We start from the raw sequence: 25,262 nt of genomic DNA, 5'->3' as shown, positions 1-25,262 counted from the left end.
TCAGTGGTTTGGTGTTTTTTGAGAAATCTCGCTTTGAACTACCCATCTGCAGGCTTTTTCTTTTTACTGTCTGTGTGGCCATCCTGCAATTACCTGTGGGTTTATGATACTTCTCTAGAGAACAAGTTGGTTGGACAGTCTGACGATAAAGAAAGATGGGGGTGATAAAATGGGGCAGAGTATGATATCAGTTACAAGCGTCACATGAGTGTCCCTTTAGATTTACACTGCTGCAACTTTGCTCTGGATCTGGCTCCAAGATTTGCCATAAATGGCCATTTCAATAATTTTGGAGTTTAGACTGTTGAATAAAAATGTATCATCAGGGTTGGGGGCCTTTGTGACTGCAGTGAACACAGACTGGAGTGAGCAACTCATTGGCAAAGTAAGTGGAAGGTAAATCTGTGGGAGTGGGAGGAAGAAACTAAAACATGTTTTTAAAGGGTTTATGGCTAGCAATTTATTTCCTTAACCCCTGATTCAATGCTGGGCAACAGTAAACAATGAAGGAGCCATAGCTGCCTCTGAAATGAATTGGTCATGCAAAGAAAGGCCGTAATTCCCCAAAGCGGCAAAAGGTTTTGGGAACCTGCTTGAAACTCTCTGAAAGGGCTGGGAAAGTTCGGGTGAGTGCTTCAGCCCTCTTGGAAGACTGGATTTCTATGCGGTGAAGGGAGAGCAGATCTCCATTGTTTTCTTCTGAGGTGCTTGTTCATAAATACCTTCTCTGATTATTCCTGTGCAAGGTCAGATGTTCGGTTCTGTGAAAAGCACTGAAAATAAACAATTAGAGAGGTGAATTCAGGAGCTGAAGTGAGCATGCATGAGTCAACGTGAATCAATGGCATTGCCCAACTGAAGTCACTGCAGAGCTGGGCCTTAAACTGGCTATTTTTAGCAGTCAGTAGTGCAAGAGCACAATCAGTCTATATTTACATTGGATAATATTTGTGTTTAGTATGTAATTACCATCGACCCTGTTTACACATATAATTAACAGTTTGACATCGCATCCTGCTGGGTTGACATCTGTAGAATTCAGAAAGGGCTCAGGATCTCCAAAGAGTGTTTTTGTTTCAGGTTAGACGTGGTCTGATTGTCTAAATTAAAGACATGTCAAACCACATGAAAAGTTCAGGACAGAAGGTAACCACACAGGACGTGGCATGTGGGCCAGGTAATCACAGTGGTGGAAAGAACGGCCACACTTGTGAGGAGCCTACTCCTCTACAGGCTTTGGAAAAAAATGCTCCTTTTTTGTTTTTAGTAGGAAATAAAAATTAGTAAATGCAACCCCTGGCTGCAAGGAAGCCCAAATAAAGCAAAACAGATGTTCATTAGCTAATCACTTGCAATTTTTTCCCCTCTTGTTCTTCATGGAGGAAAACAAAATTGAGCATGTGAGAACTTGCCTGTTGAGAAAACATTTGGATCTTCAGTCATTTATCTGTTTCACCTCTGACTCGGTTCAGGCCTCCATTAAAAGGCAGGAGGGGTGCTATCAGAAAGAAAGGTCAGCGGGGATCACTGCAGATGCTTTTCAGCTGGGGCAACCCTTGAGGCTATCCTTGCTTTTGTGGGCATGGAGAGTCAGTTAAAAACAAAACAGAAAACCAAACAAAAATCCAGTGAGCGCAGCAGAGCTTTGAACTACATCACTTGTGTTTGTCTTATTTCTAAATTACAGTGTCATTTTTGTACAGTGCTCATTATAATCACATACATACATCAGGAAGTGTGTTTATTACAGTGAATACCAATGAATCCCGAATGGCAAGCTGCTTATTTCCCAGTGTTATCAAAGGAAAGTAACATAACCTTTATTCCCTTTGGATTAATGTCATTTTCTTTTCCTCCCTGCTTAAGATGAGACAAAAATAGATGCAAGTTTGTACTGCATTCGGTGGATTTTATCAATAATAAAATGCTAGTACATAAAGCCATCTATGTGTGTAAGCATCAAACCACATGCCTCTTTGTAACAGTGTTATTACATTAGGCAAAATTACAGTAACTCAGCCAACACCTCTTTCGTTAGTGGTACTTGCTTCCTTCTTTAACAACATGAATTTAACACTGTTAATTTTAGTGCACAAAGGCATAATCATTCCTAGGAATCTGGCACTAGACAATAGGTCAGGCAGGTGTAAGATTTTACCTACCAGCAAGCTGAACCATCCTCACCATATCTTAGTTGTCATATGAAAACTGCCTCACTATGAGCTAGTTTACTTGGGAGCGTTGGTCTGAGAGAGTTCAAACAGTCTTTCTCTGTAAAGGTGAGGCTTTATTCGGGTTTTATTTTCCTTTCATACTGGTAGCACTAAGGTTCATGGTCATTCTGCTCCTATGGGAAATGAGTTCCACAGCCATGGGCCAGCTGGCAAGAGGACGCTTATGTGGGGGGGTCTCCGTTGAGGAGACTTGTGGTTCCTGAGGGAAGTAGATGTCAAGAGAAGTCACAGTCAGAAAGAGTGAGGTGGCATCCTGAATAATTTGTGTGAGTCCAGGGAGAAGTTATGCCAAACCTGGCAGCTTTCTTGGATTAGATAGCCGGGCTTTCTAGGCAAGAGGAATGCAATGGGTCTTACCTATCTGGACATCAGTAAAGCATTTGATGTTGTGCCGTTTGCATGTTTATCACATAAATTGGAGATTAGAATGACTACCATTAAGACACTTGAAGAACTGACTAAGCAACAACAAGTAGCGTTAAAAGAAAAAGTATCTGGCTGGGTATATGAGCGGAGTTCTTCAAGGATTCGTCTTGGGGACGGATCTTATTTAATATTTTCATGAATGACCTTGGCACAAAACATAGCATGTTGCTGAAGTCTGCTGATGACACAAACTTGGGAGGCGTGCCATACAGAAAGAACTGGATGACCTTGAAGACTGGAGTAATAGAAATGAGATGAAATCCAGTAGTGCAAAATGCAAAGTCATGAGTTTAGGGAGTAATAAGAATTTCCACTATAAACTAAAGACTCATCAGCTGTAGATGACAAAGGAGAAGAAACACGTGTGTATAGCTCAGTCACAGGATGGGCTCTGAAAAAGGTATGAATAACTTCAAATATATCCCTGAAGGTGTTTCTTCATGGAGAAGGTAGGCATGCCATTTCCCAGGAACTGGTGAAGCCTTGTGTGGCATCTGATGGACAATTCTGGTCCCCATGTTCTTGAGGTGTGAATTTGACCTGGGCTGCATACAGAAAAGGACGGTGAAGATGCTGGGAGGACGGAGGGCTTTTCCTTTGAGAGAAGAATGAAAGAGCTAAGTTTTTAACTGAGACAAACGAAAGCTGAGAAGAAGGGTGATGGCTGTACATCTATACATCAGGATGGTAAACATCAGAGAGGAAAATAAGCTATGTAAGTCAGAGAACACAAGGCTAAATGTGTACAAATTGGCCCGAGTACACTAGGCTCAAATCAGAGGAAGGTTTGTGACTACAGAGCAGGGACGCTCTGAAACAGCCTTCCAGTAGGAGCTGGGGACAAATAACACCTTGTTATAAGAACAAGCTTGGCATGTTTGTGGAAAGGATTATAACACCTGGGCTTAGAGGATATGGACTTTGGAGGTTGTTTCCTGGGGAGTGCTGAGCCTTGAATGACTTAGCTTTCAGCATGATTTAGACCACTGGTCATATCAGAAGGCTTTTCATGGCTAGTAATTTCCTTACCTGGACAGGACCTTGTTTTCAAGGGGCTAACATCATATTTGTTAGGGGCAGTAAGCTGGTCATGTCTCAGGGTGCTTTAGTATTTACTCAGGTTTGTATAGTTAGAGGTTGGTGGGAATCAGATGTTTTATGGTTGGTCTCCCTTAGTGTGTATGTGATTGATTTGGTTCAGTTAATGGACACTGCACTCGATCCTGTGGTTTCTGTGTGTTGATTCTGAGTGTGGTGTGTACTTTTGGGTGTTTGAGTTGGTTTATGTTCCTGGGTGTCTACATGACCTGATTAATACTCCCAGGTTAATGCAAATGCAAACAGAGACCACAAAGGAAGGCCTGGCCAAAAATTTCACATTGCACAGCATATAACTGGCTATCACTGCGTTCATCAGATAAATAGGAAATAAAATATATTAACCCAGCAATGATCAGGGAGTACAGTTGTTAATCTTGTCATTGGTGGCTAAAAATCAAGTATTTAGGTCTGCAGTAGCAGTAACAGATAAATAGAAGTGCTGTTATTTTCAACTGCTAGGCAAAACCAACTCCTTGTCTTTGTTGTATCCCTTGTTGTACCCCTGGACAAGCTTTCCATGGGGCTCAAAAGGACCTTCCATCTTTGCCTTAAATGTAGCCATTTCTACTCCAGAGCTGAGAAACTCCAGCTTAAACAAACCTATCTATCCTCTAAACTGAATTTCCCAAGATAGGTCAAAAAACCCCGTGTACTGTTTAAAAAACAAACTGAAACAGAGAGATGTCAGTGAAATCCAGGCTCTGGAAGAGCTAGCAGGAATGTCTCCAGCCACTCCTACTGGGGTAAATTTCACAGGTGCTTTTGAAAAGTTGGCTGTTGACTTCAAAAGACAGGAAAATAAATTAGAAGAAGTTAGAAATGGTTTCAGAATAGGAGATTTCTGTCCCTGCATGTAGCCTGATGCACTGACCCCATGCAGCCTGAGCAGGTGCTGGAAACAGAAACCTCCAGCTGGAAAGGTGGGCTCATTTCACTGCTGTGACTCACTCTTACAAAGTGCCACACAAGCTCGTCTTGAATCAGCAGGCACTTGAATGTCTGAGACACGAGGGTGCTGATTGTTCCATTCATTTCAGTGGCTCTTTCAGGGTTAAAGTTAAGCATGTGCTTAAGGGCATTGCTGGATCACAGCCAGCCTAATCTACCTTGCTAGATGCTGGCCCAAAGCAATTCCTGAAAACTCTTTTCTTTCCGTCAGCCAAGTCCTTGACTTGCAAACTGTCAACTACTCAGAGCTGCTTAGGCTGTATGTTATTTTCTGGTACCTTGCAGTTTCCTGCAAGACTGTGATTAGGAACTTGCGTAAATTCTGTTCCAATATTTCACTTTTGGAGTCCTCCACTGTGGACATTTCTATAGCATAGCCCAGCACATCTGGCCACTTTTAATAACCCTAGGGAAAGCATGTCAGTTTAACACTCAAGTCTCTCTTCCTTTGCTTTGCTAACCAAAGTGTTGAGCTCCACAAAAAAATCTGAAGGGATGGTTGATGCAAAGAGCAAAATTTGCGTGATGTGAAGTAAGGAAGAAGCCAAAGAAAAGATAAAGAAGGCTTTCTAGGCTACAGCTTTCCTCTTGCTTGATCTGACCTGAAGTACAGTGAGTACTTAGCATTGCTGTGGAGGTGGGCAAATGGTTTCTTCTGTAGATGACAGTTGCCCTGGTTTAACAGGTACTCACACTATGTTCCTTTCAGTGTATAAGGAGTGGAGACTAAACAAAGTGGATTAGGTAGTGAATCAAGTTGAATGTTTTCATTAGGCACAACTCATGACAGAAGGACTGGGTGAAGAGAAGTAGCTGACAATAAACAATTAACCTGGATTTTTCAGTCTTCTGGCATTGCCTTCCTTTCAGGGGAGGGAGCCCAACCCACCCAGCCATAGCCGCCTGTGAGCGGAGAGTCAAAATTTTTCAACTCTTCACTTACAATCTTTCATGAGTGAAGGTCCTACATCATCTCAAAGTGCTCCAGGAGCTGCCATTTGAAAAATGCTGCTAATGAAGAGGATGACCGTGGGTCCCCACTGAGGGAGAGCTCACAAGTTGTCTCCACAGGATCAGCTCCTTACAAAGCTGCGGCAGATCTCACCTGTAAAGACCCTTCGTTGTTGAGGGGCCACCACTTCCCTCCAAGAGACTCAGCTGAGGATATGGAGGGGAAGCCCTGATGAAGCCCTGGAGCTCTGATTCCCTGGTTGAAGAGGTATGTGAGAAGGGAGGCTTTTGCTGTGCTAAAGAGACCAGAATTTACTGGGCTGCTGAAGCAGAGAGGGGCAGTGTATCTCCTGCTCCCTTTGCCCAGGGCATATTGGCTTTTTGTACAGGTTTTGATTGCACCCTTCATTAAAAGAGCCATTCCTCCCTCCAAATTAGGTGGAATCCAGCACTGAAAGAATCCAGCCCAAGTCCCAGTTTATTTCTCCATAAAACATCTGTATTGTTCTTCCAGGGTGGCTCTGCCAAATGAGTCCTCAATAAACCCAAAACCTGGCAATAGACAAAACGCTAAAAAGCGCCTTTTTAATATGGAAAAGTATCCTGCAGTGTTGCAATCTTCCAGTGGAGACCACCCCCTACCCCTGAGAAATGCAGAATAGCACCAGGCCCACAATTTGCCTGGGGTAAAGCAACAGAGCTGGGCCTGTGCTGATTTACTCCAGCCAAAGGATCTGGCCTATAGTTTCTCGGGGTTTTTTCCCTTTTGTTTTTTCCTAAAGATTTTTAACTTCTTTCCCCCCCCCCCTTTTTTTTTTTTCCTGTGGATAGAAGCTTTGCAAGTTCCTTCTTTTATTGTTAGCTCATTTGGCAGGAGCAGCCAAGCAACAAAAGTGTTTTATTTGGAAATAGTTGAGGGGGAAGTCGACAATGTCCGAGCTCTATTCTGATTGCGCGAGCTCTGGGAGGTTTTCACCTCTGCTTCCAGGCTGCACCAGGCTGGGATTATCTCATTTGATTTCATTGGATCTATGTGCAGTTAAGAAGTGGGGAAAATTAAAGGTTAGTGAAGTTTGCCTTTGTGTCACACTAGAAGCTTTTAGTTATTTAAGTGTAAAGTGCTCACTCTCTCTTCCTTCTCTGTGGACTGAAATATCATGCAATGTTCTACTTAGCTGATTTGAAAGCAAAATGTGACTTATACGGCTTATATTCCATTGCAGAAGAGATCCTGAGAAAGAAGCACAGGGGAGATGCCTGTATTGGCTAAAGTGAGAAAAATGTAGTGTGTGAAAGGCACTGATACCTGAATCTTCTCCATCTGAGTATTGCACTCAGAAATGCTCACTCTTTTATGGCCAACTATAATACATGCTATTATTTTGATCTGTGATGCTGCCTATGTCTGTTGATTTCTTTCCAAATCTTTAAGACCCCCTTCACAAAAGCTCCACTCAGCAGAGATTAAAGGCTCCACTCAGCAAAGACTCAAAATAAACCAGAAACAGTGCATTAATGCAGGCAGATCTTTTCTCTTTTCTTCCATGCTTGAGGCTCCTGTGGATGGGTTGGGATCTGCCCCTTTTGTGCAGTGCTAAGGGCACACATGAGCTGAGGTTTGTCTTCCTGCTGTGCTTTACAGGGCCAATCCAAAATAGCTCAGGCCCAGATTTCTAAGAATTCAGCACCCACAGCCAGGGCCAAGTAAGGAAGTCAAGAGTGATCTTAATGTAATGAGTAGGTAACGGCTTGTGGCATGGGGAGGAGCTGTGTATCTGTGTATGTTTATGTGGGTGTTAAATGATTCACCCAAGGCCAAAGAGGCCCTCAGTGTCGGCACCAAGATTAGCCTTTCAGAGTATGGTTTCAAGAGCCCAGCATTCTGGCCTGGGAGCAGATTTTCAGCCTCTCATTTTCCACTGGGACAGTTGTGATGAGATTTTCAGAGCATGGTTGTCCTGGTTTTGGCTGGGATGGAGTTAATTAATGCTTGGTTAGCGGCTGGGGTTAAACCGTGACAATGGTGCACATGGGCATGCTGAGATCTTCTGAAAATCTGGCAGCTTTTTGTGGTGTCTGAGTGGGAATGGGGTTACTCAGGGAAGCTTGCCCTCTGCCTAAGTGCTGAGCTGTTAAGAAGCCAGCCCTGACCCTGATAGCCTCACTGGCCTGGGGTTGGGATATGGAGCCTCTATGCACCTTCAAAGCTTCCCCAGCCACTGCCCGAAAAAATGTTTCGTACCTCACTGGTGAGTTAGTAGAGTTCAAAATTGATGCTTCTAAGACAACGTGATGATGGAAAATGCTGTTTACCAGATAAATATTACTAGCGCCCTGTGGGCATTTGCAATTCAAATGTGCTATTCCCTGCAGGGACTGACTCGTGTCATTGCTACAGTGTCATTACTGTAGAGCTGATTAGATGGCTGTCAAATGCTTTCATCACCAAGAAACCAATCCTTGTCATCAGACAATGCACTTTCCCAATCAGTTGTTGGGTTCTTTATAGCCAGTCACTCCCTAGATCACAGGTCTGGCCTCCAGAATTGCAAGAGTCTTTTAAAAATCATGAGATGGTTTTATTCTGTGAATGCTACTTTTAGCCTTTAGCATGTGTTCAGGCCATCTCCTGAAAAGTGTTTTCTTTAAGACCATACAGACCACAGATTTTTTTTCTTAAAGTGGAAGTGCTGGATAGAGTGGCACATCAGGAGCTTGGGTTTCTCGTAACATCAGGGAAGATTTGCAGTAAAATCACAGGAGTTGGCAACAGAGGGGTTTTCTTTCTGAAAGGGCCAGCGCAGCTCCACACGCAGACGTTCCAGAGAGCAGCTCCTTTGCTGGTGCAGCTCCAGCTCTACGGATGCCTGAGGAAGGATGCAAATTTACAGTTGCTGAGGATCTGTAACCCTCGGGCTCATTGCAGGTCAGTCTCTTCCGCATTTTAAGGACCACAGAGAAGCACTAGCCGATGTGGTGCCTTGCTAGAGACACATGCCAGCTAGTGAGCACAGCTGTTACTTGTCTCCCCAGAGAGCTGCCCTCTGCATGATGGAGAGGAGGGAAAGCTGAACCCTTTCTTCCTGCTCTTCGCTTTAGGGGTGGCTGGTGCACAAAGGGAAGTCCTATGGCTTCTGTTCAACACAACAGTCCGACTAGGGAGGGAAAGATTTCAGCATGGAAAGCTGTGCCTTTGCACCAGCTTTTGCATCCAAACAAGCACAGTCTGTGCCTGCTCCATTGAGTCAGGCTTTCAGGGCACCTGGAAAAGAAGGCTGGTTTTGGAGTCAAAGATCCCAGCTTGCTTGTAGGAGGGGACCTTGGGAGCCTGGGCATGGGGGATTCTCTCTATATTTTGGTGACAGGATGGCTGTTGTTCTGCAGGGACTGTCTTCTGTGCTTTCGCTGCTGAAATACCACATCACAGTGCTTCCTGGGGTCAGGCTGACAGTGTCCATCCGGCCGGCACACAGAAAGTGCAGCTTTTGGAAAAGCGAATATAATTTTAAAGTTGGCCTGAGAAGCCTCCATCTAGTTTTCAGGGTTCCAGAATGTTGTTTTATTAGGATTACAGTCTTGTTCTTCTTAGGTTTCAGCAGGCGTTTATGACTGTTACAACAGGAATGAAAAGCTGGGGCTGGAATCGGCATCGCTTTCTCCTGCCAGGCGCAGGGTTCACGGTGGAGGCCAGACATATGTCTTTCTCCCACAGATGCTACTTTTTTTCTGGATGGGGAGGTGAGCTCTATCCTCTCCCTGGAAGAGAGGGCTGGCAGCAGCTCTGAGCTGAGACGTGGGGACTGCACGGGGGGCCCATCTGCTGAAGGTAATTGCCCTGTTGGTTCACATCATTCCCCTCTGCCCTTTGCAAAGAGGAGAGACCAGGTCTTGGTGGATCTGCAGAGAAGGACTTGTTTGTGTAGGATGCTGTAGACTTGTGTTGTTCCCATCTCCTTTCTTCCATGCCCCATGGACACATTTCCCTGGAGGCTCTGAGGTTAGCGAAGGGATTGGTGAGGGAGAGAGCACTTCCAGGCAAAATCCCATCTATGCTTACAGACATTTCTCCCTCTTTTTGTTCCAGTCTACATTATTCCAGTCCCGATACAATTCATCTATCCATATTTCTCTCTGTGCAGGTCAAAACATCTCCTCAAGGGCTCCTGAGCCAGAGAGGGGTTCTCTGTCTCTGCAGAGCCCACGTTGTCTACATGTGAGAGGCATGGGCAGGAAGGTGAGGGTGAAAGCAGCCCCCAGCAGTCCCCTGCTAGCCTTCTAGGTCCTGTGGCCATGCTGATTTAGGGAGCTATATCCCTTGGAAATGAAGGAGTTCAGCCTGCCCAAACAGCCCAGCCTCGGGGGGAGAACTCAGCCCTCTTCTTGGGTAATTTCTGGCTACAGGGTAGTTGGTCCCTCTGCACAGTAATAATTAGCAGACAGATCCTGCTGACTTGGGAAACTCATCTGAGGGTTTGTTTGTGTGTTTGTTGTTTTTATGAGAAGGTCCATATGCCTTTCAGATTTTGTTATTTTCAGAGAGTTGATGATCTGAGGAACAGAATGAAGAGTTGACATCGCTGGTTGTTTTCTTGGCCTGCTTTAAATAGCAGATGTAGGGTGGTAGAAGGGCTACAGCTCGTTACTTTATACTGGTGGAATTTGATGAGTTTTATTGCAAAGACAATAGGGCAGCTCATGACAGCACTCAACCCAGGGAGAAGAGAGAAGGCTTTGTACCTGGCGGGTACTGATCATCCACCAGTGCGCCCCTTCATGTGTTGGATCATATCCAAGAGGCAATATGGGAATTTCTGCATGTAGTTAAAGTTTATGAGACTGCCTGCCTGGATGCATGTGTGTGTGTGCATGTGTGTGGAGTGGAACGAGGATCTCTAGCACAATACTTAGTCAAAATTCAGTTTCACCAGTGGAATAAGACAGATCAAGCATCAACTGAATATGATCCTCAGGGTCTGCCCCTACAGCTTAAACACTGTGTTTATGGCATACACAGTAACTGCCAATGCACATGGTATATGATTTACTCTGAAACCCTGAATCTGACCTGGATTTTCCAAATCAGAACCTTGTTTTAAATCTTAAGATAACAGTGCTTAGTAATTCATGCATTTGCTGATCTCTGGGGCAGTTCGAGTTCAATGCTGGCTTCTTTCTAGGGGATGGAAATCCTATCTAACATGTAGTGCCTTTTGCATTTGATTGCTAGTCTGAAATGTGTGCTCGCTCAGATGTTTAAGAAATGGGAAATAGAGTTTGAGCCACAAATTTATCAGCAGAGAACACAGATATTCAGCTCTAAGTGCTTGTTAAGTCGCGTTCCTTCTTTCAGCACTCTCCTCCTCCTGCTGAATAACCCATATTTAGTGTTGTTTTTATCAGGTTTTTGAGATTAAGTCCCTCTCCCTTTTCGTAGTTGAGCTCCCAATAAACCAGAGCAAGCAGCCTCATTTTGTAACTGTTTCTAATCTAACAAGGGTGTAGCTTCAAACTTCTGGTACTCCTCTTGGGGTCCTATTTGTGAACCCCGCTACCATGATCCTTAGAAATCTTTCCCTCCTCATTCCTGGCCCCACTTGCCAGTGCTGACCTTGCATTTACTCCATCCCTTTGCTGTCACGATGTTGCCCCCTGAGGTGAGTCCTCCAAGTCTTGGATCCGCCTGATTTCACCAAGCCAGGCTGCTGTAGCTGACCTTTGCCTAGTTAGTCCTCCTGTATCTTGACTAGACTTTTCACCTGTTTTCCACTCTTATCCCAGTTTGAATTAATCTCATTCAAATACGAATGAGCAGAGAAGTCTTCAGGAAGAATCACCAGTGCCCTATACAACGTCAATGACTGTAGTAGGATGTTGTATTAGTCCCTTAGTGATCTTGTGGTTTGTATATAATTTCCTCAGATATGATATTCTGATCTTCCTGGTATTGATGATGTCTTTTAAGTCTGTGCTTCAGGCAATTTGGTTAGAAATACTTCTACATTTTGCAGCAGCACTGGTAGAGGCAGTGTTAAATGCAGTCATCCCACGGCTATTATTGAGAATTCCTCCAGTAACCTCCCTTCAGTTCAGTTGTTCTGTCAGTCCAAAGTGCTATCATCTCCATTTTAGCCAATTTATTATCCTCCTTACAACACTTGTCTTTTCCCTATCTTCTCCAGTTTAACTAGTAATTTTGTGTGGCAACATATCAAGGATTTACCTAATATTTGGATAGAATAGCCTGGTACAAAAGCCTGACATTGTTATACCCAGACTGAAGTTTGTCCCCTATGTCACGTTTTGCCACAGCTGTCTTATTCTTTACCCAATGTTTCTTCTGAAGCTTTGTATGATGTTGATACTGGTGTTATGAGCCTATGAGTGACCAAGTTGATTTTTTCTCCTTAAATAAAGGCACTGCATTTTCTTTTCTGTAAGGTATCAGTTTCAATATAATAAATCTTATCGCCAGCTTTGCAATTCCATATGCTACTTCTTTCAGTATTCAGAGCTGGATTGACATTGCTTCCTCCCAGCTCAAGCACATTCAGTATTTAAGTTTTACTTGGGTGAGTGACTTCTATATTTCTTTGTGAGGGACCACAGCATACTCTGTATTCTGGGATGTACCAAATGCAGCTAAAAAGATGGAACTTTAACTTTGTACACATGCAGCATTAAACTTCTATCTTGGGGCTTTCTGTAGTCAGGTAGCATCTCTGCAGCATGTCCACTGTCATTAAGCTGGTGTGTGGAGTTTTTGCTGGAACAGGCTCAGGTATACACAAAATGGATGTAACACTGTTCTGTTAGCTCCAGATTTAGAGAAGGAAGTCTTTCACTTTCCTGCTAAAGAGCGGTTTTAATAACTGGGGTTTTCATATATTTCAAGTCAAGTATATGAAAAGTCTGTTACCTTTCCAGGATACACTGCTTAAAGAAGACAAACCAATGTTCATTAGAAAGTGTGGCTGAAATAAGCCTACATTTACATCAGACCTCTCTGGATGATAAGGTGGGATTTGTTGTGAAACGAGGGACTGTTTGTCATGAACTGGCAGACAGAATGGCTGAGATCCAGGGCAACCCTTCCGCAGACACGAAGAGGAGTCTATACCAAGTATGAATATACTGGAGTTATCACAGAAGTACAGGGATGTTATCCCTAATTGTTGTAACTTTGTGTGTTGGTTTAGTTTTTTTCAGCAGAGGAAAGCTCAAGAAACTAGATCTGAAGGAGATAACCTTCTCAGCTGAAGGAATGATGACTTTCTAGAAAGGATGAAAAATGTCTAAACTTTTGCCAGGTTATTAGCATCTTCCAAGCTAATTTCATATGGAAGTGTGGCAGAGTGGCAGGCTCTGAGCGTGTCACAGGCACCAGGTTTGGAGTCTCACATGATGCTTCAGGTCATCGGCACCAAACAGATCCTGCACCCCTGCCAGCAATGGCCCTGAACTAACAAAACCAGTGTGTCCTCAGCTTTTGTGGGTGCTTTCTATAAGGATGTGGTTTTCCTCACTTTAATTTTTTTTCCAAACAATACTAAAAAAGGGCAATCCTCTAAGCATGTAAGATAGCTTCAGATTAGAATTGGAATTCAAATTTTGCTATTCACGTTTTTAGCTCTCTTTTTCTCTCCTACAGTTACCCTTTGAAATTTTCTCCCTGCCTGGGAAGCGGCACTGTAGATCCCTGGCGCTGGCTGTGCAGTCACACGAGTCAATTTGTATAAAAGTGCAGACAGCAGTTTCACAAGTGCTTGTAATTTGGTTGCATTTGGGGATACTTTCACATGACAAGTGAAAGGTCTATTCTTTATCCAGAGACTCCCTTGCTAGCAATTTTTAAGCCCTCGTTGCAAAGAATTAGGACACAAGAACATTTCAAACCGAAGGGCTCAGGGATTGTTTGAGAAAACCCTTGAGCAGTGTTTGTTCTCAAGACCTCCTTCTCTGAAACAGGTGAGTCATTCTGGCTGATATTAAAAAAAAAAATTTGAAAATCCTCCCCACACACAAACCAACCCTGAGGCCCATGATTAGCATGAGTTATTTCACCTGTATGGCTGGAGTCGGGCAACATTTTAAGAAGCTAAAGCCATATTCATACAATAGGAAGTATATAATAATATTTATAATAGACAGTAGTACTATCTCTACCTTTAATGAAGTTGTTGTTCTGCTAAAGCTTATTCACAGGCTTCATTCTGAGAATATATGTAAGTGTTGGCAGGACCAGTGACCCATGTAACTGTAATGCAGTGGGTTGCTATAAAACAAGTGAGAGAAATCTAAGGTTTTATTCTTGCAGTCTTAGTGGAGGTGAAATCAGTGAGTCTGCTAGCTGGAGTTATAGGGTTTTTGTAGGAAAAAATCCCTACGTGTAATTTTCCTATTTGGAAACTTGCTGTAGAAAAGTAATTTTTAAAAGATCTGGAGGAAACCCCTACCTTTTCCCAATTTGTTAAAGTTTTCCCACTTTTTTGGCTTGATTTAAAAAGAGAAAAATGAAAAATGAGTTATTTCATATATGTCTTTTTGACTTCTTTTTTTTTCTGGAAAACATTTAGTAAGTAAAGTATTATTTGTGTTACTTTCTTAGGGAGAGGGTTAACAAGTGAAAGTTTTATTTTTAAATGTGGAAAGCAAAACTTTAAAAAGCAAGATTAAAGCAAGTTAAAAAGTTAAAGGCTTTTAAAAAGCAAAGTACTCTCCTATATGTATTTTTTAAACATCACTCGCTCTTGGGGAGGAGTCGCTTTTTTAAAAAAGAGAAAAGAAAACATTTCCAACAATTCTCAAATTAAGATGCTTAGAATTTTATTTTTCCATAAAGCCTTTCATTTTGAATTAAAAAATCTCATTTAGCTGAAAAAAAATTACTTTCAGATAAAATAGTTGCCTTCAATAAATCCCAGATTTTCAATTAAGAAACTTCAAAGTTTGCTTAGTTTAACTATTCAAGGTGTAAAGTACAGAGCAGTGAAATTGAGGGTGGCAAAAGTTGACCTCAAAAATTTGCTAGAATCGCTAGACTTTTCCTTCTAGGCTATTTAAATACATTGCTAAAGTATGAAAGCAGAAGGGGTTTTCTGTGCTCAGGGAAATGAGTGAAATGTGAATGGTGACAGTGAGTGATTTTATAGGAGGTGCTGAACCTGCTTAATCTGTCTTTTTTTCAGATTTTAACAGGCGTCATGAAGTTTAATTTATGTATTTGCCTGTTGCTCTCCATCCTTGTTTCAAAAGCAAACCAGTAAGACTGAGGTGGAGGTGGCCTAAATCAAAGGTGGCTTATTAAAGAGATGATTTTGCAATACTATGCTATCTTTCCCAACACCGTCCCTCACTACTGTCCAGATGAATGGGGGTTGCGTTCTGGGCCCGGAGCCTTGAAGGAAAAGGTGAATGTCCATTTTGCATATCCCATTTGTGTGCTAAGTGGCCGTGGTATCTTAAATAGGGCTACAGTGGCAATTAAAATAATGAGATACATAAAAGACACCTGCTTTAAATAAATACAGTAATCTGCCCAAAGCTCCCTGAATAGACTGGTATTCAGTCAGAGCCCTGAACCTGCATACATACCTATGCTTAACAACATAATCATTAAAGAACAGAAACCTTTCCTTCTAATCCCCCTCATACAGGACAACATGTGGATGTTAGCATATTTGGACTGCTTTGCATTCCTTCTTGCCTGCTTTTGAGAACATACTACATTTTAAAACTTGTTGGGTTCTTTCATGTTTTATTTGACCCTATGTAATTGCATTCCTGAAGGAATAACAGGCTCCCACAGTGATTTATACCCTGTATTAAATGTCAGTTTTGAAGAGACACAGTTAGCAGTTTGGTTTAACCTCCTGCCTTCCTATGTAAGTTCAAAACTGAAGTGGAGCTCAGGATCCAAGGGGAAAAGTAAAAAGATGAAAATGGACTTAGAGGCAGCGTGGAATGAGATGTATGTGTTCCTGGCCCCGCACCTTTAGAAGCCACCGGAATGAGATTCCATAAAGCCATATCTATTTTTAACTGTAATTTGTATACTTCATTGCTGCCCTTGACCAGTCGAGAAGGCTGTAAATTAGCACTGCAAAACGCTCTGCTTTCTCCGGCAGACGACTGCAGCGTCTCCAACAATGGGCCAGAACATTTTTGCTGCAAAATCAACCAAATCAACTGACAAACCAACCCCCAGTGGGTTTGGCATATGTCCCAATAAGAAGGTCAGCAAAATAAATTGTCCTTGTAATTAAGAGTTGCTCCTTTGTTTTTATGTGTTTAACTGTGCATAAATAGCAAAGCAGGATAGGTATGTTATTACTGTTTTAAATATTTCATTCCCTTTGTAGATTTCCTTACGACACAGTTAACAACTGCTTAATCATATGTTATGACCTAATTATGGGGGATTCAGTTAAATAAATCTTAATGTAATAGTATATTCTTGATGTAATGGTACTCTGATGGCTGCTTTTATGTGCATGTTTGTATTTAAATGTAAAAGTAAATGCAGCCTACGTTAGGATCTGACACGTGACTTAAATGGTCATCATCTTTAAAATCATTGGTGAAACAAGTTACAAGGAGACTTCTTTTAAGCAAGAATACTGTACATAAAAACCTATTTCTTATACCCAGGAAATGAACATCCTAGTGATCACTTTCTTTAACGTGCAACTGTAATGTTTCATTTCCCAGAAAGGAGATTTAGCTGGAGCTGCTCCAAGGAGGATTCTGTTTTCACACTGAAAGCCATAGATTTGATCCATCAAAGCTTTGCTCAGATTAGTTTTCCCTAAATATCTTTGGCAAAGGTATTTCAATTAATGCAAAGCTTTTGTAGGATCAGGCTGGGGGACCATTGGTAGTTGTTCTGACTTAGGCAAATGACTACAGTTTTTCAGCTGGAGTAATTCAGGGCATTTCCATTGCTTTCTCCAGAGCCTCACTTGTCTGTCAGATGAATGATGAGTACAGATCTGGTCTGCTGTTTGCCAGGTGGGAAGGCTTACAGCGATCTTTTATTTTGAAGTGAAAAATGTAGGTGATAAAGTTTTCTTAGGGTTGGATTTATCTTGCCAAAGACAGGTGTCTTAAAGTTCTGGAATAAGTTGCCCTCTGGAAACACATATCTCTGTTGACTATTCAGGGAGCTAATATGACTAGCTCAGACCTGATGCTTGCCTTTCAGGTAGATAGAGTTAGGTAAGATGAATCCTACCATGTGATGTATACATGGTATTGTGTATCAGCTTCCCGACTTCTAGATGTGCTGCCAGATCACTGTAAATGTTTGTGCCTTGGTGTGAGAGACTCTGGGATAGGTCCCTCACCAGCTAAATACAGCTGGAAGACAAGAATTCTGTGGTAATCTGAGGGTACAAGCCCACGGGGTGCAATTAACATCTCAGGAATATAGGACGAGATTTGCCTTTCATAGCTTTAGATGGCAGAATGAGAGATATCCATCCCTGCACTTGTCACACTTTGTCATCAGTGGAGGGAAGTAGTCCTGTCTAATGGGATTATTCCTGACGATGTTGTCAGTCCAAAGTCAATGGAGCAAGTCTTGAAGTTGACAATGAGCCTGTGCTTCGTGGCTATGAGACTTGGTTCCTCTACATTCACTAGGATCACCTACAGTAGCTGTCCAACTTCAGGATCGTGAATAGCCTGTCCTAAACTGATTAGCATTCCCTCTCTGGTCTTCATTTTGCTGTTCGTGCTACCTAGCTGGGACTGTAGGTTCCACGGGCAGAGCACGATCCATTCATGCATGAACTGAGAGCAGAGCTCAGCTGTGCCAGTTATAGAGTGGGAAAACTTGAAGATGAACTGGAGTTAAGGCCCTCATTCAATGGGCTCTGGTTTAAACAGACCTGTCCACCTGTACACTGCACATGGCTGTTTGGTTATTATGTGATTTGGGTGGTGATGACGTAGAGGTTATACTCTGCTTATAAATCTCTTAGCCTCCCTGGTAGGTTTGATTCAAGAACGAGGTTAAGCAATAGCAGAAAAAGAACCTTAAACCAGTGTGAGTAGAGAAAAATCAATTCCTAATCAGCATCAATGTATCAATGTTATTTCATTTAATTGCATCCAGCCCTACAGCCAGTACTTGGTCTCAGTAATAACAATTAGGAATTAGAGAACTGAGTGAGGAGTATCTCCTCGATTTCTCAAATCTTTTAGAAACTATTAGTATTCTCCAGTCATTCAAGACACTAAAAAATAAAACGACACCAGCAGAGGGAGACAAACCCTGTTATCAGACCTGCCCAGGCTAGCAAGACCTTTAGGGTTCACTGCTTTTTTATAGGAAGCTGAACTGGAAACCTAAAGGTAGAACACTTTTTGTAAAATGTTGTGTGCCATTAATGTCTGCACATGTTTAATAAAGCATGAACGTAGTGATAAAGGAAGTTTGCTTAAAAGAAAAAATATCTCTTGGGACCATCCTAAATGTTTCATTGGCCCAAAATAAAATGTTTCATTTATTTTTAGTGGATTGCATGTGTATGTGGATGTGTGTATGCATAAAATACATTAAAAATGCAGTTATTCTAACAGTTTCAAAACTTCATTTCAGATGAAAAATCAGAACATTAAAAAAAGATTCACTGAAATATTCTTGCCTTTTTCTGATTTTTTTTCCTTTTTGTGGAGGGTAAACTGTCATTGGACTTGATGCAAGTAAACCTTTAGGCTTGACCACTCTAAAACTATGTTTCCTGGTGAATGAGATAGCTATTTGAAACATTTTAATCAGATTGAATTGTGATGGTTCTCCTCAATTAAGAAAGCAACCCAGACTTCCACAGGTAAGTTAATTTTAACTCCACTTGAAAATAAATTAAAATAATGAAGAAACTGAATCATAGAAGTTTTCTTAAGGTGTAAATGGCAGAAGATATTGCCTCAGGTTGGCTAATTTTGCTCTCCAGATGACACAAAAAAGTCACAAGTGGATGCAGAACCATTTTGCTTCCGTAAAGTTTAGTGCCAAAAGAAAATGTTTCCTTTACTATGCATAGCTTCAGCCCCTGTCTCTGAAAGAGTGGAAGTGGAAGGAAGATGGAAAGAAAGACCTGAAAATGAATGAGCAGCTTCTGCTTTGCAGCATAATTTTTAACCTTCTCGTGTTCTGTTAGATTGTGAAGCAGTCTTGGTTTGCTTGAGGCCATAAAATGGAGATTTCTTTCACCATTGAATGATTATATTTGATATTTGTATTTTCCTCACTGGTCAGGGAGATTGTCCTTTTACTCTTCTGGCTGTGTGTCTAAGAGGATGATTGTCTTGAACCAATGAGTATGTGGAGAAGCATCCCCTTGTTTGTGTATATTGAATATGGCATGTGCTGACTGAGGGGCCAATGGCTTTTTATGGCAAAGGATTGCTTGCAATGGCAGGAAGTTGCGATGCGTTTTTTAAAAAGCAATGCCATTGTCCTTTGCATTGGAAGTGAACAGGATGGGTTGACACAACTAATACTAGCAGAGCTGGGTTCAAAATCCAAACCCTACACGTGCTGTGGGATTGAGTTGCCTACCTCAGAAGGAGGAGGACCTTGTCTGCCAAGGTCAGCCAGCAGTGCATGCTCTGTGAACATTGTAGTTCCATGTGTCAAAGTTCTCATTTTGAGCAGTGCATGGGGGGTGATGTGTATGGTTGTGACTGTAAGACCCAAAGATCTGAGGTGGAGGAAGCCCCCTCAGTCAGATGATGTTATGCTGGCTGGGTCTGCAGGTATCACTTCCAGACATGAGAGAAACTGCTTGTCTGAGAATCCTGCATCTCTTATCTGGAGGAAAGCTTTTGAATGGGGTGCAGACATGTCATCTTATAGCATGAACCATAAAAGAAAACATGTGCAGGGGGATAGGTCTGTAAAAATCATCCTTTAATTAACTGTCTTAATAAAAATAAATGTGTATGCCTTCAAATGCACAGCCACTACAGAAAAAAACCAGCAGTAAAAATCTCTGGGAGTGGTCAAGGAAGATTTTCTCTTTCCCTACTATGGAACAAAGATACTTGTGATAATTTTGACTGGTATAAACATATACTAGTAGGAAAATGGGCAGAGGGGGCCTTGAGAGATCATCTATCCCTCTACCACAAGGGGAGATTTGCCAGGTCTGACCAATTCCTGGCAAATCTTTGCCTCAAGAGTGACAAAGAGTCTGTAGCTCCTTGACTAATTTACTCCAGTGCTCACCTGTCCTTCCTCTTAGGAAATGTGTCTAATGTTTGACCTAAATCCTCCTTGCTGCAATTTAAACCCATTATTTCTTGTCTTATACCCAGTGGACGTGGAGAACAATTTATTACCTTCCTATCTGCAACAACCTTTTACATAGTTGAAGGCTGTTATCATGTCTCCCCCTCAGTCTTTTCTTCTCTAGACTAAACAAACCCAATTCTTTCAATCTTTCCTCATAGGTCATGTTTTCTAGACCCCTGATCATTTTTGTTATGGAAATAAACATCCTTTAAATCAAGTTCTGTGAATCAATCTTGTTTAGAAAGGAAGGGAAACAGAGAGGTTAGAGTTAGCATTGGGAACAGGAATCTGGTGGTGAAAGAAGTGAATTTTCTGAGGTCTATTGAGAGTACAGCCTTCCATTCTTCTTTGGGTTTAGGAAGTATATTGAACAAAATTTTCTTTCCCAAATTTTGTTGGGAAACTCTTTTACATTATTTGCTACCAGAAGGAAGACAGTATTTCATTTCCACAGGTTGTATGCAAAGTGGTCTCTGGGAAAGCATTGGGCAGGGTACCAGAGAGAGGTAATTTTTAATCGTATGGTATGTTCTTTGTGCAGACTTTCTAAAATCAACTTGCCTGCAGTGATATCAAGCCTTGTTCTCCAACAGGTGATGTAGGTCATCCTCAAAAGGTAGTTTAAAAGTGGATCATAACTCTTGGACATTTAACGCAACCAGAGCCTCAATACAGAAGATGCTGATGACTATTCACCTTCTGTTTTGGTTGCAATATTGTCCTTTATTACATAAGCTGCTCAGAGAGCATTGGAAATACCACTGCAACTGTTTCAGCTGCAAAACTTATACCATCCAAGGCTGTAGTCCATCTGAAAATCTATTTTATAGAAAAGAATACTCTAAGGATTGCCACCATTTCTCTCTATAAGGGTGATTTTTTTTGACGAGGAGAAGACTCTTGCTGCTTCTATGTTCAGCCATCCATCAGCGCAGCCATCTACCAGAGCCCAGAAGTCTAATCCTTGTCTGCTTCATCAGCTCTATAGTGTATTAGCCTCTGTATTATATCCCATTCATTACCAAACGGCTCACACCAGGTCCTCTTAAAAGCTTAGGTCTCTACATTGCCTTGACCACTGATTGGATTATGAAACTGAGGGAAGAGAGAATAGTTATCCCAGACAAAGCATGCATGGAAGTGTTGGATCAAGACAGTGATCCAGCAAGTCCTGAGCAACCTGCTGTAGCTGACCTTGCTTTGAGGAAGGGGTTGGACTAGGTGACCTCCAGATGTCCCTTCTAAACTCAATAATTATGTGGTTCTGTAATCAGGACATTATATTTGTGTAATAGCTGATTTAGAAGAGTGTCTCATAGTTTAGAGCCAATGACTGAAAATGGATTATCATTAGATGGACATCCTGGGCCCTTTTGCTTTGGATCTACTACTTTGGGATTCAGAGAAAGGGCATCTAATGCTTCTTACAGAAATTTGGTCTTTTTTCTACAGTTGCTGTGAGCTGGGTCTTTGCCACTGAAGAATCAAGGAGTTAAGGAGATTACCACTGTCAACTTAAAAACTGGAGGCTGCAGAAGGATCCAAGAGAAGTTTCCTGTGTTTATCCCTTCCATCCTCAAAACAGCATGAGCTGGGCTGAAGCTATTTTAGGTGTTTTTCTAGATCCTGGATTGTCGAGGACTATGCTGCTAATGCTTCTAGGCAAGTGCAGCCTGCAGCATCCTTTTATTCTTGGTGGTTTGGACAGTCGTTGCATTGACTTGCAACTTCCCTCTTACTCAAAGGTAAGTGTGAAGCTGTGGTAAGTCTTGTTTCAGATCAAAGACACTGCAGCCACATGATGTAAAGCATTCAAACAATTGCTTTTATTTTAAAAAATACTCTTCTGAAGGCTTTATGCGGGGTTCAGATATCACCTGTCTTTCCACAGCCTGTATAAATAGTAAAGCCAGCAGGAGCACCAGACTGCATGCTTTGGCTAACTTGAGAGAAATGTGTGCTAACATCTGATGCAGATTCCTCGTTAATGGACACAGAAACATGACCTCATTGTTCAGCCTGCAGAACAATGAACCTATAAATATGGGATGGCATAGTATTTTATAAAGAGAGCTGAAGGGGCAAAAGCATCTTCAAGTGGAGTGCACTGATGCACCTTGAAAAAGGAGTTCAGGATGATAGGTTAAAAGAAAAAGAGATGGAATGTAGAAGCCACAGAAGGACAAGTTTCAGTCTTTGCACAGGAGATGCTGAAAAGGCAAGAGGTTTCATGTTAGCTGGCGTGTGGTACCTATGTGAATGTGAAGTAATCAGTAGAAAGTGCAAGTAGTTCTCAGACAGGCAAAACCCTACCAAAAGGACTGTTTTGAGAGAAACCTCCCAGATGTTCTCTCACCAGAGACAACACTGATTTGACATGTCAGACATGTTAAATTTCAGGCCTTGTCTGTGATCAAGATAGCTGAGTGTTCTAACACTCTTTAGCAGAGGTCCAAAATAAACAAGGTGTGGTGAAGAAAAATGCTTTTTTGCTCTGTGCAGATTGCTGGGAATAGTCTTCCTTTTGCTGTTTGATCCAATGGTAAAGGCTTGCTTATCTTCCAAGAGCCAGACTCCAGAGGATGCACGAGTGCTTCCTCTAAGCAAAGTGAAGGAGGCCAGGGACAATATTTTGGCTGAAGTGAGGCACATTTGCTCTTGAGATGCCAGCAAACACATGCATTCCAAAAAGCAGTTTTGCTTTGATGAATTTGGTCGTCATGATGGGACTGTGTTGTCATAATAGCCAAGAGAAGGCTCTGGGTTTAGATATTCTTATTTTTACAAATATCTAAGAAACACTACTTCCTTTAGCTAGTTGTAAATGGTGTTGTAACAGAATCAGTATTCTAGTCACTAAAGAAAGGCTTCCAACATTAGGTACAATGCTAAAAGTTGCACTTCTGAGATGGTCTCCATGTAATTTCTCCCATATGGACCCTAAAACCCCAGATGCTCTAAGATGTGTTTAGGGCCTTGTAAGAAGGAAGGGCCATCACTAATTAGCAAAGACCCTGTGCACGTGTTTAATTTTAAGCATGTGCTTTTGTCTCCCAGGAGTCCATAGGATTTAAGGACTTTAAGTGAATGGGTTTAGGGATATGCTTAAAGATAAGCATGTGTTTAGTTGCTTTCTTGTACTGTGGCTTCATTTGTTTTTACAGAAATAAGAGAAATGAAAGATCTTATTACAGATCAAACACAAATAAATGTCCAAAACACAGCAGGGAGACTTTACGTCTTGGTTCAGAGCCCAATGAAGTCAGTGGAAAAACACCCCAACACCTCAGTGGACTTTGGAGCAAAGTCCTCAGAGGACTGATGATGAACCCACTGCAGAAACTTGTTGAATACCTCATGTTTCTTTGCAAGGTTCCCTTATCTTGTATCCAGATGTTGCTAACAAGGATTTTTATTAGCTGCTGAGAAGTACGAGAGTGGCAGTTTTTCAACTCTTAAAATACATGCACATATAGATGAAGTAGAAATAGTTTGCTCTGCAGTAGCAATTATGGTCTGTGGAGCTGTGAGTGTATTTCAAAAGTTTCCCAGTTCTTATCAGTAGAACCATTTCTTGGTCCCAGTGATGTTAAAGTGTTTGCTCTCTTTCTTTCATGAAGTGCAGTGAGGCAAGTGTGACACAGTTCCTATGGTAAATATTGCCTCTTTGTAGAGGGAAAGGTTTACACAACAGGAACAGCAGGTTCCTTTGAATAGCATTCATCTTTTCTGCCTTTAGATCTCTACAATGTATACAGCAACACCTCAGTTACTCATTTGGATTCTCTTTTTAGGGGTGCAGGGAAATAGCCACTGTTTGAGAGCAATTTGATCTATTTTTGATGTTCATTTCAGGATGAGACAATGCTAGAGATTTCTCCCATTTGATCAGCTGAATTTCCACCCATACAGCTGGATTTTGATCCTATGGTTCAGGCTGAAGCTTTCCTTATATCTGCAGAGACTGCCCTAACCAACATCAGCAGAACCGCCTCAGCCACCAGCCATCACCCAGCGGGGAAAAAGATCATGCGCTGTCTTGTCAGGCTCGTCATGGAGGTAAGTGTCATTAGAATGTATGTGTTCCTGCCTCCTCCTCGGAAGTTATTTGGGTCACAGTACCAGAGCCATGGGACAAGCTTTGGCCAAGCTAGCAAGCAGAGTGCCCATCTAGAGTCTCTGGAGAACTGGTAAGCAGTTAACGCTTGCTAAGCTGATATTGCTTCCTCTTCTATTATTACTTGTGTTTACTAGGTCAAATTGACATTGGTCTGCAAGGATGTGCTATGGCCACATCAGAGTACCCATCCAGAGTCTCTGGAGAATTGTTAAGCTGTTAGTACGTGCTAAACCCATGTTGCTGCATTGTCTATTATTGCCTATGTTTGCTAGGTCAAAGTGACACTGATCTACAAAGATGAGCTATGGTCACACCTCCATTTTGCTCTGGAGAAATATCCTCTGCCACTCTGGGTCTTACTTCCCCATCAATGAAAAACTTCTGATGGTATCCACTGACAGTAGCTCTGGGATTTGGCATGCTGGGAAAGGGTCCTGTACCAACTGCTTAGCACAACGGAGTTGTACCATTCTAAGTTTAATAGAGTAAGAGATAACAAAGGGATATTATTTGCAGTTTGGGTGCTCACTGGGTAAGCCCCACAAAATCCCTCTGATGTTTTATTCATTTTTAGTACCTTGATCTTTAACTGAGATCTCATTTTAACACTAGAGAAAAAATGCCAATATTCCCCAAATTCTAAAATGCAAACCCAAAATGTTGGACCTGGTCTTTCTTTTCCTTCATGGTTCAGAGATTGCAGGGAAATTATTAGAAGCATTTTCTTCCTAGAATACCAAAACAGAATGTAGCTTTTAAATAAGTATTTCTGTTGAGTGCCGAGAGCCGTCCTTTTCTTTCAAGCAATTTCACAGAACTGGAAGACACAAATCAATAGGTAAATGTGCAGTACTAGCACTGTAATTATTATTTCTACTTTCATTATGATTATGATGATAGGAAACTTTTCTTACCTGTTCCCTGGAAGAGTTATGTCTTCCACCTAGTCCCTGTCTTAAATTTTTGTAGTCCTCTGAACAGAATCTGCAGTACTTAGTCACAGAAAAAAAGAACCCATTGGCTTGAAAGGGAAATGTTAACTTCTTCAACGAGTGGAAAAATACTTCTGTTTCTTAAATGTAGGTAATTAGACTGAGGACTTTCTCCAAAGTAAACCTTGACAATCTAACAATCATCTTTGGCTTTTGCACTGGATGGAGTTTCTTTTACATTGTTAAATGCA

This window comes from Buteo buteo, chromosome 6, assembly GCF_964188355.1.
Source record: "Buteo buteo chromosome 6, bButBut1.hap1.1, whole genome shotgun sequence".
NCBI lineage: Eukaryota > Metazoa > Chordata > Aves > Accipitriformes > Accipitridae > Buteo > Buteo buteo.
Note: the sequence above shows the minus strand (reverse complement) of the source record.